Source organism: Drosophila ananassae (genome assembly GCF_017639315.1).
Source record: "Drosophila ananassae strain 14024-0371.13 chromosome 4 unlocalized genomic scaffold, ASM1763931v2 tig00000054, whole genome shotgun sequence".
Taxonomy (NCBI): Eukaryota; Metazoa; Arthropoda; class Insecta; order Diptera; family Drosophilidae; genus Drosophila; species Drosophila ananassae.
Window position 1 is genome coordinate 5412825 of NW_025319037.1, and position 15979 is coordinate 5428803.

At 42.1% G+C, this 15979-nt stretch overlaps 1 protein-coding gene across 14 annotated transcripts in view; it reads left to right on the forward strand.

The window, feature by feature from the left end:
• The window catches only part of LOC6501778 (protein unc-13 homolog B), a 279574-nt gene that overhangs the window by 110338 nt on the left and 153257 nt on the right, over window positions 1-15979 (forward strand). The gene's annotated exons all lie outside the window — the stretch shown is intronic.

Here is a 15979-nt window from a genome sequence, read left to right on the forward strand (position 1 = left end):
ACTTGGCTGGTATTTTTGAATTTGAAACATTGTTAGGGATGAATCCCCTTTCCCTTATGAGAATTCAAAAATAACAATTCAATTGACAAACTTGAAAATTTTATGACTCTATATAAAGCAAAATAAATGGTGATTTTTTCCTTCAGAAGAGTCCAATCTTGTTGCGTCCGGAGACGAGTATTGAGGAGCGGCTTTGTCATCATATCTGCGAGTTGTTCTTCAGTCGGGATTTGTTCGATTCCAAATTCTCTTTCAGCAATTCTTTCCCTGATGAAGTAATTTCCAAATTCTTGAGAAGTGGGGTTGAAACAGCTTTGCAATCCTAGAATCTGAATCGCTCCAAAATTCTTGCGGCATATCCTTGTTGACTAATTTGTAGCCCATTTTCTTGTTTCTTGATTTCGAGTCACAAGAAGCACTCAGCCTTGCTTGAGACAATTTTAAACTCTGATTTTAACTCGTTCAAAAATTCTTCCAAATCTTGCGTATCTGTTGCTGCGGCGAGTCCGTCATCTTCGTAAACAACGAGTAGAATCTTTTTGCCATTTCTTTCCCTGACGTAGAGACATGGATCTGCCTCGCTGACTTTGAAATTGTGTTTCCGCAGGAAACCTCCGAACCTCCGTTCTTGCCAACATCTCGGCCCTTGCTTAAGCCCGTAGAGACTCTTCATTAATCTGCAAACAAGCCCCTGCCCTTGCTCGTATCCCTCAGGTTGTTGCATGTAAATTTCCTTGTTGTCCAATTCACCGTATAGAAAAGCTGTCGAGACATCAATGGTTTTGAGCGGATTCTTTCCATTCTTGCGACAGAAAGTTTGGTCGTAATCAATCTCTCGTCTCTGGGCGAATCCTTTGATGACCAAGCGAGCTTTGTATTTGTCGATACTTCCGTCGGGGTGGGTTTTGACAAGATAGACCCACTTGCACGGAAGTGCTTTCGATCCTCTGGGGAGTCTTGTCAAGTTCCAAGTTTCATTCTGATGTAAGGAATCAATTTCCCTGTCCATTGCCTTTTTCCACTCGACGTTGCTGTTGATGGCTTCATGGAAGGAATCTGGACTCTCCAGCACAAAATTCTCGGCTGCTGCTACGTAGCCATCCAACTGCTTCGGTCTCTTCAACTTCAAACGATCCCTCAACCGCATTGATTGCATTTTTCTCTTGTTGTTTTTTTCGTCAAAGCTTGTTTCTATTTCGGTTTCCTAATTGTCTTCACTTCCTGTTTCGGCTGTGTCTTCTTTCAAGTCTTGCTCCTGGAGTGTGTCTTCGTCCTCGCTCTTGTGCAAATTCGAGTCTTCTTCTTCCTTGTCTTCGTCCTCGCTCTGGTGCAAGCTCACGTCTTCTTCTTCCTTATCTTCTACGACGTCCTTGGATCTAAAATCTTGGAAAGGCCTGGTTCCCAGTTGCTGAATTTCTCTTGAAATTTTACATCCCTCAACATGTCTACTTTGTGCTTCTCTGGTAAGTAAATACGATACCTCTCATCGCCGTCGTAACCCACCAGGTACCCCTTTTCAGCTTTTTCGTCCATCTTCTTCCTTTTTTGGCATGGAATGTGTACATAGCACGTCGATCCGACGATTCGAAGATGTTTGATTCTTGGTTTCTTGCCCAGCCAAAGTTGGTAAGGGCTCAGACCCTTTAACGAAGATTTGCCCGTCCTATTAAGAACGTAGACTGCTGTGCTGACCAACTCGGCCCAAATTGCTTCTGGAAATTTTATTTCTGGATTAGAATACTTGAAAGTTCTCGCCATTTCGACTATCGTTCGATTCTCTTTCTCGACACCACCGTTTTGTTCTGGAGTATACGGAGCGGTGAGTCGAAAAGTTATACCAGCTTTCTGAAGAGTTTCTCTCACTCCTGCACAGTCGAATTCTCCTCCATTGTCGCTCAGGAATTCTCGAATTGTGTGCCCTTGTAGCTTGGCGTGAGAAACCATTTGTCGTAGCACGTCCTTGACCTCTGAATTCTGCTTGACGATGTACCCATATCGAAACCTGGTGAAATGATCCTTAAAAACTCCCAAATACCTCTTCTTCTGGAAAGAATCCTCAAATGGGCCGCAAACATCGCCTGACATCAATTCTCCTGGCTTCGTCGCCTTTCCAAGGATGCAAGGCTCGCAAAAGCTACTCTCAAGCTTGACTTAAATGCCCATTTCTTTTTTGAGCATGTCCTTGATGTGGTTCTTGTCGTGATGTCCCCATCTCTCGTGGTAAAGGTGGAGAATTGAAGTTCCTGACGTTGACATCGACGTTTCGTTCTGGAAGTATGGGCTCGATCGCTGCTCTGTAGAGTGTTCCTCCAAATTCTCTGGCTCCAACGAGGACAATCTTGTCGTTTATTTTGAGGGTGCACTCGGTTGCTGACGACTCGAAACGACTACTTGGATTATTGTCTTGGGCAGCCAAAACTGAAAACAGGTTCTTCGTTATATTGGGAACAAACCATCCATTTTTCAAAGAAAGAAAAAGAATTTTTCCATTGACAATCGTTTTGACTTTGATTGTGCCCTGGCCCAAAGCTGACAAGGTTTCATTTCCAGCTGCTCTGATCCAACTCGGATTCTCAAACTTCTCAAAATGCTCTTGTTGCACCGTTGTCTATCCACCAGTCGACCTTTGAGTTTGCCTCTGCTGCAAACACGCCATTGTGGACTGAGACGAGAGTTAACATTGGTTCTGAACAATTTCCTTGTTCAGCATTCTGGTAGCTCGGCTTCAGACGTCCATCCTTCTTCCATTTTATGCAGTTCCTCACCCAGTGCCCCTTTTTCTTGCAATAGCGGCAGGTATCGAATCTCCGACCAGATGCTTCTGAATCCTGATGATGCTCCTTTTGTGCTGTGGTAGAAAAAGTCTCCTGGCTTTCCTTTTCGTCATTTTCTTTTGTTCTAAAATTTCTCTCAAACATGACAATTTCATTAGTTAATTCGTCGAAAGTCTTTTCTTCTTCTTTTGTCAAGAGCATCCAACTTTGACGGAACGTTTCAAAGGTTTTTGGCAAAATATGTAGCGTTTTACAAACAAGTATCAAATCTGGCAGCTCAGTTTTATTTTTGGCCTTTAAAGCTTGATTTAAATCGTTCCATAGACTACGCAATTTTGCTATGTGGGTTGATACATCGATACCTGGATTCCAAGAGAAAGCGAAAAACTCGTTGCATATCATTCTTCGCTGTTGCTTCAAACTGATTTTTCAGGGCTTCCCACGTATCGTGTGCTGTCTCCTTGTCCATAATCTTCTGGTACACCGAGTCCGTGACCGCAGTGGTAATCATGGATTTTGCATAGCTGTTGGCCTTACGAAAAAAGTCGCTCTTCTCCTTGTGCTTCTTTTCATCTGCTGTTGAGGCACCTTCTGGCAATGGATCCGGTTTGACGATCTTTCTGTCCAACGCATCGAGAGCACCGTCGTGATAATCTATCAGGTTCCTTATTTTTCTTTTCCAAATCGGTCAATCGGTCGCGCCTGAGAGCTTCGTGCCATGCTTCGCCAAATCCATCTTAATCGAGAAAAATTTACTTTTTTCTTTTACTTTAAACTGAACAAAACGTTCCTGGGCCCATAACCTATTATAACTTTTACTTCTTTAGTTATTTAGGCCAGTAAATAAACGATATTTCTTGAAAATCAAACTCTTGTTTATTTACTCTCTTCGACAGCTTTTAGGTGATGTGTTTATGTTTTGATTCGATGCAATCATAGCTTGCAAATAACTGTTAACCGATTCGAGCGGTCTCAAAATAAGTGTTTGTCACTGAGACTTTGAGCAAAAAGTCTGAAAGCAACCGATGGAGTTGCTCGTAAACAAATTTTGCTCGCGCTCAGTCAAAGCACACTTTTTTCTGTTTTCGTTTGGTATGTGAAGTTTAGTAAGCTCAACTTGTCAATTTGCTTTGTAAATCTCTCGTGTAAACAGTGATTCATCAAATTTATTGAAAATGGGACGAGAACTTAATAAAAAAGTGCATCAATTTTTTATATTTAACAAAATGGACAACAAAGTTGTCCAAAGTTTAGTTGTTAAGCTTAACTCAAAATAAATGAATTTAAAAGGAAACTATTCATTTTTTAATTAAAATAATTAATATAATAGTTTGAAATTGGAAAATTCACGTTTAAAATTTTAATAAGTTTTTTCGTCAAATTTCATGTACCATGTACCACTGTGCAGCGAAGCGGAAACAAATTATTGAAAAGACTTTTTACGCTGACTTTTTCAGTCAATCGGTCTTTTACTGAGTCTCTCTGTGCGAGTGTCACTCAAATCTCTCATTAAGCGATGTTCGGTAGATGGGAGTTTCATGATTTGCTCATCGTAATTCGTTCAACAGAAAACCGAAACAAAACAAAACAAAGCCTGCTGCTCAGAGAGGAACCGAAACGGCATGCTTTGTTTCGGTTGCTCTCGCAAACAGAGCGTAAGCAAAAAAACAATTAACAGTTATTTGCAAGCTATGGATACAATCGATATGATATTAAAAGCGCCCTCTGACTTGGCGGGTATTTTTGAATTTGAAACATTCAAACAAGAATTTGAAACTCAACTCCAGGAAAAATACAAAAGGAAACTCTCCATGCACCAAAATCCTCTTGCCAGATCGCTAAACCAAGTTAGTCAACAATCCCGATTAAGAAGAAATGACCTTCCAGCCCGTTGACATCGGAGGCCCCATAGTATAGATGTTTACAAAGATAAACTAATTATGTATTAGATTAGGATTTTAAAAATTTTTGTTAGTCTCTTAATAAGAGAAGATCCAACAAATAAAAGATAAAAGTATAATAAAAAAAAAAAAGAACGTTATAATGTTGTTTATTTAGGGGCGCATTCGAAACGCATTGGGACAAAAGCTCAAATTTATGATGCGTATGCACTGATATAAAAGGCAAAAGTGAGCCCGAAAGTGAAAAGTAGAACATAGGCTGAGCGAAAACTCGCTAGCTTAATGCTAAATTAAAGCCCATTAAAGCCGAGCGGGCGAGAAGTGTCGGCTTGCGACCAACAATAGCGATTAGGTAAATAAAGAGAATAGGTTAGACGGCTTTCGGTCACCTCTTGTGGAGGCAACCGCCACACTTAGACCGTATTCGGTCCCTTGTGATACCGTGGGTCAGATCTAAATTTCCTATATTCGCATAGTAAGGGCTTATGGTCTAGCAGTTTCCCCACCCAGAGGCTTTGGTGAATCTTTCTATCGTGTTGGGATCTATTTTTGACATCATTGACATGTTAATGAGGAACCTGTCGCCCAAGTCTAATAGACTCCAGGACGGGGCAGTGGCATACTCGACAGTTACCTCCTTCTCTGCGTCCCTGCAGCTGCGGCAATAGTCGTTGCGGGGGGAATTCATTCGCCTAGCACGTGTGTCCACTAGCAAGTGCCCCGTGATGACTTATAGCCATGCTGAGGATGATCCTCAGCGTTGGATCGTTGTGGTAGTGCCTATGCGCGCCAATTCGTCTGTTATGCAGTTGCCTGTGATATCCCTGTGATCATGATGATAGATCATTTTTGCTTGTCTTTCCATCTTCCCCAAGAGCCCTCAAGGTGCTGGTAATTGTGTTCGGGGGAACGTTGTTGAAGGCTTCTTCTATATCCAGAATGGCTACCAGGGCGTATTTTTGGAGCGCGTGGAGGGCAGTCTCGGTGAATTTACCCTTTTTATAAGCATGCTGTGTATCCGAGATTTGGTTTGGGTCTTAGGATTTTTGATCTTAGGTATAGGCTTATGACTCTTTCTAGCGTTTAAAGCAGGAAAGATGGGTGACTGATATCTTTAATAGTGTCTAATATCTTTTGGGGTCATATGAGATGGTTTGCTCGCTTTGGGTATGAAAATTTGAGTCACTGTTGTGGGATTCTGCCTAAAGCAAGGGATCTGTAGAAGATATTTAGGAGCCATTTTGTGGCAATGTTTCCTGCTTTTTGCATTTGTGCAGGAATTATCTCGTCGGGACCTGCCGATTTATAGGGCTTGAAACTGTGTTTTGGCAAGTATAGAGCTTTCTGGTCAATGTCCAGTTTAAAGTTTGTGGGAAGGGCATTTGTATTGGGCGGCGCATCCGCTTCGGTGTGCAACCTGGAAAATGGATTTCTAGCAGTGTGGCTAGAGATACTTCACCTGTACTGTTCCAAGTGCCGTCTTCTTTTTTAAGATAGCTAAGAGTTGTGGCTGATTGGAAAAGAATTTTCCTATAACTTGCATCTCGGACTGGATTTTCGATATCTAAGCAGAAGGAGTTCCATAAGGAGCTCTTCGCTTTGTAGATAGACTTTTTATATATGGCCAAAGAGACCTTGTAATCAATCCAGAGAATCTCCTCGGTTGCGGCTTTTGCTCTATTGAATAGGTCTCTTCTTGCTGTCTGAAAGGTTTTTTGCTTTGCAGACCACCAGGGCGGCCTATTTCGCTTTTTTGGTTTAGTTCTTGGACATGCTCTTCTGAGGGTGTTGTTCCAAGATTTAGTGAATTTCAGCACCAGATTGTTAATTGTGGATTGACTTTCAACGGTTTAGGGATAGTCTTGTTGCTTTTGTGCAATGGTGCTTGAAACGATTTGGTAATACTTGGCCCAGTCGGTTTTTTAGGCTATTGAAAAACTGCTGGTTCCGTCCTTTTAAAATAAAGGGAGGCTTCTATGTACCTGTGGTAGGAGCAAGAGTATTTTTTTAGAACTTTCCATAGAATTACATAGCTTAGTATCTGTATCGATACAAGCATGAGGTATTGACCCAATTGCATTAATAAAGGTGGGGTCATCTCCCTTATTGCACAGGAAGAGGTTTAATCTAAGAATAACATTGAATAGAGATTCACCGCGGTCGTTCGTTTGGAGTTTATAGTGAGTGATAAGCGTTGTAGTCGCTTCTTATAAGGCCTAAGTTGAGCACGTCGGGGGGTGCCGGCCTTTCATAGGCCATGTAGGTCCACATTACCCGGATTGAAGTCGTCTGTCACTCCACAGTAGCTGGCGTGTCCAGAAACCCTACCTCCTGCTATCCATGGTTCCTCGACTAGGACGATGTCGGTTCCATCCTCCTTCAGATAGAGCAGCAATGCAGCTGAGGCTGCCCTACAATGGTGAAGGTTTATCTGCAGAATTTGTAAGAACATCTGACACCTTCCCCTCCACCATTGTGATCTCCGGCCCATCATAATCGGAGATATCCTCATCGTCTCGGAGCAGAGACTCATCGGTGCTGTATCCGTCTTCGACATCTGAGACCTCTACCTCTAAGTAGTGGCAGGGTTTGCTCCATCACTCGACTCTGACTTCTTTTCTTTATTGTGATGAAGCTAAAACCAATTTAAAAAAACCAATTTAAAATCAATTTTATCCCTCCTTTCAATTCTTTTAAATAACCTTATTATACTCTTGCAGAGATATTTGAATTTTGGTCAAAAGTGTGCTCGCAGTGAAGGAGACATCTCCGACCTTATAAAGTATATATTTTCTTGATGAAGATCTGGCTATAACTGCCATATAACTGATTGATCGAAAATGCCATTACTTTGGTGTTTTTGAAGTTAGAGGATTGGGACTATCCACACATTTTATATCGGCCGACTATATCCTATATCTGTCATAAAACGATCGGAATTGGCATAACTTTGGTGTCTTTTATTTGTTCTGCCAAACTTCATCAGGATCGGCGGACTATACCCGATAGCCGCCATACAACTGAACGATCGGAAATGGCACAACCTTAACTGCAAGGGTATATCAACTTCGGCTCCGCCCGACGTTAGCTTTCCTTTCTTGTCATTCCCTTGCAGAGGGTATTATAATTTTGGTCAAAAGTGTGCAAAGCAGTGAAAGAGACATCTCCGACCCTATAAAGCATATACATTCTTGATCAGGATCACCTCCTGAGTCGATATGAGCATGTCCGTCTGTCTGTCTTTTTCTACGCAAACTAGTCTCTCAGTTTTAAAGCTATCGACATGAAAGTTTGCACACATTCTTGTTTTGTTTGCAGGCAGTATATAAGTTGGAAAAGCTGGGATCGGTCGACTATATCCTATAGCTGCCAAATAACTGATTGATCGGAAATGCTAGAACATCGTTGTTTTTCAAGTTAGAAGGACTTTCTATGCATTTTAATTTGGGCAAACTTATCCGATCTGCCAATAAGGATCGGCCGTCTATATCCTATAGCTGCCATATAACTTATTGATCGGAAATGCCATAATTTGGTTGTTTTTCAAGTTAGAAGGATGGGAGTTTCAATGGATTTCTCTTTGGGCAAAATAATTCGATATGCCAAATTTCATAAGGATCGGCCGACTATATACGATCCGCTATATATTTAATAATATAAGATGCGTAGCGCCATCTAGCGGTCTGCGACTCAACTGTAAGGGTATATAAACTTCAAGTTAGCTTTTCTTTCTTGTTTTTATTTGATTTTTTTATACTTAGGTCCCACGAGTTGCGAAGAAAGGACGGTCCCGGGCGGAGATCCGCTTCTTAGAACAGGGAGTCACCAGATACCCGGAACCCTCTGTTTGAGACTTTGCAGAGTTTGTATGCCCAGAAAGGCTGTCTCTCGGCACGGGTCGAGTAACACCTTAGTCCGGTGTGGTATGATGTTTTGGGATGGGAGGTGGGTAGGTAGTGTAGGAGAGGGGAAATGTGTGAGGCTACTTATAAAAGGCGGCAACACAAGAGCATCGTCGGCACCGCCTACGGCGCGGATACCCGCTAGCTGTCCGGTGCTGTTTATTTGCGGGGAGAATCCCCGAGGAAGGTCCTGCTATGCGATCCTTCGCTTTATTTTCAGGTAACCTTAACTGAAAATGTCATTTGCTATACGCCACCTGCGACCCGTTCGGTAGCCCTAAGCTAGGCATCCTAGGAGTCATCTCACAAACTCTTTGGTCCGGTAGGTTCTCGCCCTTGACTAGCACCACATCGTTAATCACTAAGGCAGGGGTGGGTACACGCCATTTGGAGCTCTGGTGAGGGATTGGTGAAGGAACCGGGGACTCGTTGGCCACTTATCTTCCGGCTCCGTTAAAAACGATGAACCTGTAAACCAGATCGATTTCACCGTCTCCTTTACGTCTCCACCTCTTGAAACGATATCTGCCGGGTTCTGTTTAGTTGACCACTCTTGAATCTCAGCAACTCTATTTGATACGAATGTTGACAATGACGATGGATGGGAACGTATCCAATGAAGACAAACTTCAGAATCTGACCAAGATATACTGCGTTCGATCGGTACTTTTATCGGTACTAGAGGCTTGAATTTACGGCAGAGGTCTGCGAGAAGGTGAGTGGCACACACCTCAAGACGGGGGAGCGTCTTTGTCTTGAACGGCGCTACTTTGGACTTTGCAGTCAACAACAAGACTTTAAAACGTTCTGCAGATTCGCAACGAATATAGACGCAGGCTCCATAGGCTCTCATAGATGCGTCAGAAAAGGCATGAATTTGAATTGGTGACTTCGGCTCATTCATCACAAATCTCGGTATTGAGATATCTTCTAACTGTGACAAGGCGAGCTGAAGTTTGTTCCACGCTGATTCCAAATGCAGTGGAATCGACTCATCCCAATCTAGCTTATTGAGCCAAAGCTCCTGCAACAGGATCTTTCCTTTAATAAGGATTGGGCTCAATAAGTCAAGGGGGTCGAATAGCTTCGATGTCACCGAAAGAAAGTTCCGCTTAGTCGCCCTTTGACCCATAACCGACCTATCAATTTCAAATTTAAACATTCATCTTTGGGAACCCAAGCGATTCCCAATGCATTAGTCAGCTCTGAGTCTGAAAGTGTTATTGGCTTGCTATCGGATGCAGTAACTTCAGGCGAGTTTGAAAACCACTTACTCACTTCACACCCAGCGTTTTGAAGAACCTGAGTTACTTCAGACTTGATTGTCTTTGGCTCCTCCACGCAACCAGCACCCGTTAACATGTCGTCGACGTAAAAGTCAGACCCAATAACTTTAGCAGCTCGAGGGAAGGTATTTTTCGCGGATTCACTCAACCTCTTCAAACACCTTATGGCCAGGAATGGGGCTGGTGCAGTGTCATATGAAACGGTGTTGAGCGTGCACAATTTCAAGGACTCAGATGGATCTTTTCTCCACACTATCAACTGGTATCGTCTATCTGCTTCATTCACCATTACTTGGCGATACATCTTTTTGATGTCGGCTATCAGAGCGAATTTGTTTAGACGAAACCGAAGAAGAGTTGAGTAGAGCTCCTCCTGAATTGTTGGACCCACCATCAACAAATCATTCAAACATTTTTGTGTGGATGTCTTACAGGACCCTTCAAAAACGACTCGTAGTTTGGTCGTTGTACTTTGAGGCCGTAAGACACACTGCTGGGGTATTACGTAGTGTGGAGAAGCAAGAACCTCATTGCTTACAGGGGACATATGACCCAGGGATTCGTATTCTTCCATGAATTCCACATAAATTTTCTTTAAGTTCGGATCTCGAGATAATCTTCTCTCGAGCGACAGAAATCCGCGTTTGGCTATCTCGAATGAGTTGCCCAAATCGCTTGAATCCGACTTAAATGGAAGTCTGACTTCGAATCGACCTGAAGGCAGTAGTCTTTTGATAATTTTCCTCACACAAGAAGATGGAACTTCTTCCAATGACCAGAATTTTTTCAAATTGTGATCTATCGATTCTAATTTTTCTTCCTGGCAATTCAGGCTAGAGACCGGTTGTTGAGGAATTCGCCATATATTTTCCCGATACTCGATCTGGTCTTGCAACTCTTTTGCTTTGGAAATTGTCTCATCTAAAACCTGAAGGCTACATTCTAGCTCGGTATTTTCGAGAGGAAGTGATCCAAACGTTCCTCGAACCGTCGAATGCTTTTTACTTTAACATTTAATCTTCTTTTTAAATCATGAAGGGTCGGGGAATTAATTTTGGGTTTATTACTCTCCATTCTACAATTATTTATTTTCTAAAAAGCAGCGAATTCGTTGCAATTTAAATATTTAAAAAATATTTAAAATTTAATAAATAAATAAAATTTTAATATGTATATAAATTTAAATAAATTTTAATTTTAATTTCAGTACAAACCACGAAAACAATAATAATTAATTAATTTACTAAATTAATTTTATTTAAAATGTTTATTTTAAAGTAATTCTGTGGATTGTAATTTTTTTGGGATGACGATGACTCCAGTTGATAAAAATGTTGTTTCGCGACGCGAACTTTAAATTGTTTTTTTGTTTATTGTTTTTTAATTTTCACAACACTACCACCGCGAGCAACTTTTTATTCTTGTTTTCAATGTATTTTTTGTGACACTGTCACTTGTTGCTTTATTTATAAATGATAGTAAACCAAGTCCACCCGGGGGCACCAAAATGTTTACTGAGATTAGTTTATCTCACACTTTTGAAAAAAAAACTAAAAGTGGCTGTTTACTATAATTTTTAACAACGAGGAAAAGAAAAACCAAGCGTTCGACTCAACGTTATAATTCGCTATATTTTAACCAAAAGAACTTAAGCCTTGCTTATCTATTGTGGCGAAGCGGGGCGAATTCCCCGGAGCTCCCGCTCCGCCCTATGCTAACTTATACTAGACTTCAATTTTTTCTCGACTTTTAATTATGCTACTAATCTAATCTAATCATTCTACAATGGCCATTCTCACGTGATAAACTCCTGCCCAAGATTTTTAAGCTTGTCGCCTGAGGATCAGGCGAAGTTAGGCGATTGGATTTTTGCCGTAAGTGCCTTGGATCTGGGCACCTATCTCGGCAATGCAATGCGTCAAGCTGACGTGCGTGTGGACGCAGACATCCTAGTCTGCTGCATTTTTGTGGCAATTCGCCAGCTCAAGGCCAACACCCCTCTTCCGAGGTTTCCACATCTACAGCGACGCTGTTTCTGGTTCAGCGTCCGCCGCCATCAATATTTCCGTCGCTAAGGATCGTTTTGGTGATGTGGTGTTGCTAGCCACAGCCAATATTCTGGTTAGGAACCGCTCCGGAGATCTACTGCCCTGCCGAGCGCAGCTCGATTCTGTCTCGCAGGTGCACTTCAAGGCTTCAACTTCAAGGCTGGCGGACCAGCTTCAGCTGCGGAAGATAAGGACTCCGGTGACTGTATCCGGTATAAGAGGCGCAGGGTTCTCTACAGATGGGTTTTCTGTGCAAATCAGCTTACAATCCCAAGCTCAGCCCTCCATCCAAAAAACTCGGCTCGGTTCGATTGTTTGTGGAGGCGGAGGGCCTGACGATGGTAAGGTCCTCATGGCAGCTGAGCAGTCAGAGTTGCTCATCCAGCCTCAGACGGAGCCGGTGAAGAACAAGTCTCATCGCAGATTTGCGTCCAAGCCAAAGAAGAAGCGCCTCCGCAAAGTGCTCAGCGAGAAGGAGAAATATTACATTCACCGTCGTCACTTCCAGCAGCGCATGGAGAAGCGTCTGGCCGTGATCTGCACAGTGGTGGCTAGTGTGATAGGTCATATATTACCCAGTGTGGATGTGGAGCCGCTCTTGGACTTTGGCAGCGAAATGGCGACCGAGATGCCATCGCCCAGCTGCAGTGACAGCGAGGTTGAAGACAACGATGACGGAGTGTGTCGGGTGCGCTGCTGAGGACGGTGTCCGGATCTACAAGGCGGGCAGTCAACAAATTGTGCCTGCTGCCCCTTCATGATGCTTTTGAAAGCTAATCTTCCAACGGGGGGAGTATGTCGGGTCAAGCAGCCGCCGGAAAGTTTTGGCCGGCAATAATTTATTGAATTTATTTATCTTTTCTTTATCTATGTCTCTATTCGCGTCGCCCGCTCGGTTGTCAGCGGTTGTCTCGCTCTCTCGCGGGATCTCTCGGTCGCTCCGTAGCATCAAGCGTTGAGCCGCTCTCCCGCGTCATTATTTTAATTCGATCGTCAACCCTACTCAGTCACATATGTAAATATATCATTTGTAGAAACGCCAAAACAATTAAATAAATTTAATCAATATCTATAAATCGAACTGTGCTTGTTTTTATTAAAGGCAATATTTAGAACACAAAAATAAAGTTACCGAAAACGCTCAGTAACTAAACACAATGCGAGTGGTCTGATGATAAGTCCGAGACTGCTTTCGTACTTATTAGATTGCAAAGCATGTTTTTTGTCACCACAAAATCAATAAGGTCTGGGAGCTTGCGTAGATCGGTTGGCCAGTATGCGGGACTTCCAGGGGAAACATAGTTCAGTTTATTTCTCACATTTATAATTGCATTGTACAATTGCCTTCATCTGGGAGTCACTAGACGTGATCCCCAGTGCGAATGTTTGGCGTTAGTCTCCTGCGGCATTAAAACGATCACCAAGTGAATTGTAGAAGTCCATAAATTGTCCTTCCGAGATTGAGAAACGAGGGGGGCAGTAAACGGCAGCGATTGAAAGACTTCCGTTTCTTGACTGAATTTGTATCAATGTGGCCTGCAAGAAGTTTGTTGCAAACCTTTTGTGAAAATGGTGTTTTAAGCGTTCTCTGATTAGAACTCCAGTTCCGCCGTGGGCTTCCCCATCTGGATGATCTGTGCAGTAGATTGTATATTTGAAAAGCCTCTTATTTGAAGGTTGTTTTTGTTTGTAAGATGCGTTTCCACCAGTAGCATAACGTCAATATGGTTTTCGATTAAGAATTGTGACAATTCTAGTTTATGCCGTGAGACACCATTGGCGTTCCACATTGATATTCGTAGAGTCTGCATAGATTATTTAGACTGTTGTGCTACGAGCAGCTGTATTACCATGTTCTGGTTTCGAAAAAGAGTTTGCATGGTCGTTTTCATGAATGAAATAAGCTCCATCATACTTTGTTGGAGGGTAAGCATCATAATTTGCGTTTTGCTATGTGGCTGGTCTGGGGCCTGTTGAGCGCTTTGTGAGTTAGGCTGAATTGGATTTTCCATTCCAGATCGTAGAGCATCGACATTGGAGAAGCCGTTGGTGGGGTAAAGGCTTTGGCAGCTTTGGCGAAGAAGACGTACTGGCGTAGCTTTTGATGCAATGTACACATTCTGTGGATTTTGGTTGCGCGTTGCGGTCGCTTAACGCATGCGACTCTTCAACTCCTTGTACACCATACATCCTCTATAGTTTGCCGTATGGTTGCCTCCGTAGCTTCCACATTTTTTCGCGGTTCTGTCATTGTGTCCCTGCAGACTACGCAGACAGCCCGATGTGGAGCGCTGTTGAAAAGGCTTAAATACTCCTCCATCCATCGGGCCCAGAAAAACTGCTGAAAAAAAAGGCTGCCAGCTGTCCATACGGTTGAATTTCCCCTTTGTGACATCAGGCTCGGTGATACTGACCGACGGAACACTTTTAATAAAATGGGTTGGCGTTAGCACATCTTCTGAAGAGGATGCAGGATCTTCTGAAAGAGACAATAAAGGTCGTGATTTTATAACAGCACCAATGTGACACAGCAGAGTTCGCAGCTCCCCAAATCCAAAAACTGAGGAGGGGGAAAAAAATGCCACTCGATGGACTCAATCGCGCTAATTTCCAGAAGCTCCAGTTGATGCTCATCGCTTATGAAGAGTTGGAGCAGTTGTTTTAACTCGGTTTTAGCTCCAATAAAATCGGTTGCATTGTCAGACCAAATGTGCTGCGGTATTCGGCGAGTGCATATAAACCGTTTGAAAGCTTGTTAAAATGCAGATCTGGATAGATCCTTCAGAATCTCTAAGTACACGGCTTTGGTAGGGAAGCAAATAAACACACTCACGTAACATTTTACAGGCATTTTATTGGAAACTTCTGGCTTATAATAAAATGCTCCGCAAATTTGGAGCTCCGGAGCTCCAAAGTTTTAGCTACCGCTAACCTTTTGCTCGAAGATATCAGTTATAATTTGTTCCAGCAACCGAGGCTTGCTGCGGAAGCATCGTATTGGGATCAAATAATAACTAAAGGAGCACCTGGTCCTGTGTGTTCAAAGTTTCAAGATATAATTAATCAAAAAATACATTTTTTGTAAGACTACCAATGGTACAAAGGCAAAAAAAGCGTCCAGTTTGCAAAAAGTATGCCAAGGTGTGGGCTCTGTGATGTTTTGGGGATGTGTGGCATATAATGGATTGGGTGACACCGTTCATGTCACTGGCTCGATGAACCAAGGCCAATATTTGCGGGTTCTACATGATATTGCCTTTAGTTGTGGTGACAGGCTTATTGGACAATCCTTCATTCTGCAACAGGATAACGTCCCATGCCACAAAGCTAAGATGATTGTAACATTTTTGAAGGAGTTACCTCTTTGAACTGGCCACCTTAAAATCCAGATATAAATATAATTGAAAAAGTCTGGTCTCTTCTCAAACGCAAAAGAACAGTATCGTTAAATAAAACCAGAGAGAAAAAATTTCTGGAATCACTTTCCTTTCTTTAGAGATCATCCAAAATTTAATCGATTCAGTACCACGACGCCTTTAAAAAGTTATTGAAACCAGAGGAAATTATATATTTTACTAAACTCTTCTTTTTCTTTTACTTTTTTTAAATAAAAACTTTGTTATTCATATTCAAAAGTACTTTTCAAAATACTTATGCTACTACATGAAAATACTTTAGCTTATATTACTTCAAGTTCATATGACAAAATGTGAAATTCATTATTTTTTTTTTTGCGTTAGCATTAAGTAAAACAGAAGAAAAATTCATTGGGTAATATTGAAAAGTTACATGAAAACTTGCACCATTTGTTTTTCATCAAAATAATTAAACCGAGTACTGTAATTTTTATAAGTTTTGATCCACACCTCGAAAAATTTAAATTAGGTTATCCCATTTTTTTTGGACTGCCCATTGGCATAAATTATATGCCAAACAAGGAAAATGTTTGAGATAGTGACGATGGTCAGGGTGCTGGGTGTGGGACTGTTTGTATTTCCAATACATTTATTATTTTCTTTGCCGCGACATGGCTAAAGCTCGGATATCTTCCCGCATGCGAAACATGCG